The sequence below is a fragment of the Triticum aestivum genome, chromosome 7D (assembly GCF_018294505.1).
Source record: "Triticum aestivum cultivar Chinese Spring chromosome 7D, IWGSC CS RefSeq v2.1, whole genome shotgun sequence".
NCBI lineage: Eukaryota > Viridiplantae > Streptophyta > Magnoliopsida > Poales > Poaceae > Triticum > Triticum aestivum.
In genome coordinates, this window is record NC_057814.1 from 94864564 (window position 1) to 94867939 (window position 3376).

The window sequence follows — 3376 nt, forward strand, 5'->3', positions numbered from 1 at the left end:
CAATTCCCGGGCTCTTCGCAATGCTAGAGGCTGCGGAGGTAGAAATCAAGAAGGAGCATCAAGTGTTGATGGTCAACAAGACCACTAGTTTCAAGAAAAAGGGTAAAGGGAAGAAGGGGAACTTCTAGAAGAATGGCAAGCAAGTTGCTGCTCAAGTGAAGAAGCCCAAGTCTGGACCTAAGCCTGAGACTGAGTGCTTCTACTGCAAAGGGACTGGTCACTGGAAGCGGAACTGCCCCAAGTATTTGGCGGATAAGAAGGATGGCAAGGTGAACAAAGGTATATGTGATATACATGTTATTGATGTGTACCTTACTAATGCTCGCAGTAGTGCCTGGGTATTTGATACTGGTTCTGTTGCTATTATTTGCAACTCGAAACAGGGACTACGGATTAAGCGAAGATTGGCTAAGGACGAGGTGACGATGCGCGTGGGAAATGGTTCCAAAGTCGATGTGATCGCCGTCGGCACACTACCTCTACATCTACCTTCGTGATTAGTTTTAGACCTGAATAATTGTTGGTGCCAGCGTTGAGCATGAACATTATATCTGGATCTTGTTTGATGCGAGACAGTTATTCATTTAAATCTGAGAATAATGGTTGTTCTATTTATATGAGTGATATCTTTTATGGTCATGCACCCTTGAAGAGTGGTCTATTTTTGTTGAATCTCGATAGTAGTGACACACATATTCATAATATTGAAGCCAAAAGATGCAGAGTTGATAATGATAGTGCAACTTATTTGTGGCACTGCCGTTTGGGTCATATTGGTGTAAAGCGCATGAAGAAACTCTATTCTGATGGACTTTTGGAATCACTTGATTATGAATCACTTGGTACTTGCGAACCATGCCTCATGGGCAAGATGACTAAAACTCCGTTCTCCGGAACAATGGAGCGAGCAACAGATTTTTTGGAAATCATACATACTGATGTATGTGGTCCGATGAATATTGAGGCTCGCGGCGGGTATCGTTATTTTCTCACCTTCACAGGTGATTTGAGCAGATATGGGTATATCTACTTGATGAAACATAAGTCTGAAACATTTGAAAAGTTCAAAGAATTTCAGAGTGAAGTGGAAAATCATCGTAACAAGAAAATAAAGTTGCTACGATCTGATCATGGAGGAGAATATTTGAGTTACGAGTTTGGTCTTCATTTGAAACAACGCGGAATAGTTTCGCAACTCACGCCACCCGGAACACCACAACGTAATGGTGTGTCCAAACGTCGTAACCGCACTTTATTAGATATGGTGCGATCAATGATGTCTCTTACTGATTTACAGCTATCGTTTTGGGGTTATGCTTTAGAGACGGTTGCATTCACATTAAATAGGGCACCATCTAAATCCGTTGAGACGACACCTTATGAACTGTGGTTTGGCAAGAAACCCAAGTTGTCATTTCTTAAAGTTTGGGGCTGCGATGCTTATGTGAAAAAGCTTCAACCTGATAAGCTCGAACCCAGATCGGAGAAATGTGTCTTCATAGGATACCCAAAGGAGACTGTTGGGTACACCTTCTATCACAGATCCGAAGGCAAGACATTCGTTGCTAAGAATGGATCCTTTCTAGAGAATGAGTTTCTCTCGAAAGAAGTGAGTGGGAGGAAAGTAGAACTTGATGAGGTAACTGTACCTGCTCCCTCATTGGAAAGTACTTCATCACAGAAATCAGTTCCTGTGACTCCTACAGCAATTAGTGAGGAAGCTAATGATGATGATCATGTAACTTCAGATCAAGTTACTACCGAACCTTGTAGGTCAACCAGAGTAAGATCCGCACCAGAGTGGTACGGTAATCCTGTTCTGGAGGTCATGTTACTTGACCATGACGAACCTACGAACTATGAGGAAGCGATGATGAGCCCAGATTCTGCGAAATGGCTTGAGGCCATGAAATCTGAGATGGGATCCATGTATGAGAACAAAGTGTGGACTTTGGTTGACTTGCCCGATGATCGGCAAGCCATCGAGAATAAATGGATCTTCAAGAAGAAGACTGACGCTGACAGTAATGTTACTGTCTACAAAGCTCGACTTGTTGCAAAAGGTTTTCGACAAGTTCAAGGAGTTGACTACGATGAGACCTTCTCACCCGTAGCGATGCTCATGTCCGTACAAATCATGCATGTTAGCAATTGCTGCATTTTATGATTATGAAATTTGGCAAATGGATGTAAAGACTGCATTCGTGAATGGATTTCTGAAAGAAGAGTTGTATATGATGCAACCCGAAGGTTTTATCAATCCAAAGGATGCTAACAAAGTGTGCAAGCTCCAGCGATCTATTTATGGACTGGTGCAAGCATCTCGGAGTTGGAATAAATGTTTTGATAGTGTGATCAAAGCACATGGTTTTATACAGACTTTTGGAGAAGCCTGTATTTACAAAAAGGTGAGTGGGAGCTCTGTAGCATTTCTAATATTATATGTGGATGACATATTGTTGATTGGAAATGATATAGAATTTCTAGATAGCATAAAAGGATACTTGAATAAGAGTTTTTCAATGAAAGACCTCGGTGAAGCTGCTTATATATTGGGCATCAAGATCTATAGAGATAGATCAAGACGCTTAATTGGACTTTCACAAAGCACATACCTTGATAAAGTTTTGAAGAAGTTCAAAATGGATCAAGCAAAGAAAGGGTTCTTGCCTGTGTTACAAGGTGTGAAGTTGAGTCAGACTCAATGCCCGACCACTGCAGAAGATAGAGAGAAAATGAAAGTCACTCCCTATGCTTCAGCCATAGGTTCTATCATGTATGCAATGCTATGTACCAGACATGATGTGTGACTTTCTATTAGTTTAGCAGGGAGGTACCAAAGTAATCTAGGAGTGGATCACTGGACAGCGGTCAAGAACATCCTGAAATACCTAAAAAGGACTAAGGATATGTTTCTCGTTTATGGAGGTGACAAAGTGCTCGTCGTAAATGGTTACGTCGATGCAAGCTTTGACACTGATCCGGATGACTCTAAGTCACAAACCGGATACGTATTTATATTGAACGGTGGAGCTGTAAGTTGGTGTAGTTCTAAGCAAAGCGTCGTGGCGGGATCTACGTGTGAAGCGGAGTACATAGCTGCTTCGGAAGCAACAAATGAAGGAGTCTGGATGAAGGAGTTCATATCCGATCTAGGTGTCATACCTAGTGCATCGGGTCCAATGAAAATCTTTTGTGACAATACTGGTGCAATTGCCTTGGCAAAGGAATCCAGATTTCACAAGAAAACCAAGCACATCAAGAGACGCTTCAATTCCATCCGCGATCAAGTCAAGGAGGGAGACATAGAGATTTGCAAGATAGATACGGATCTAAATGTTGCAGACCTGTTGACTAAGCCTCTCTCACGAGCAAA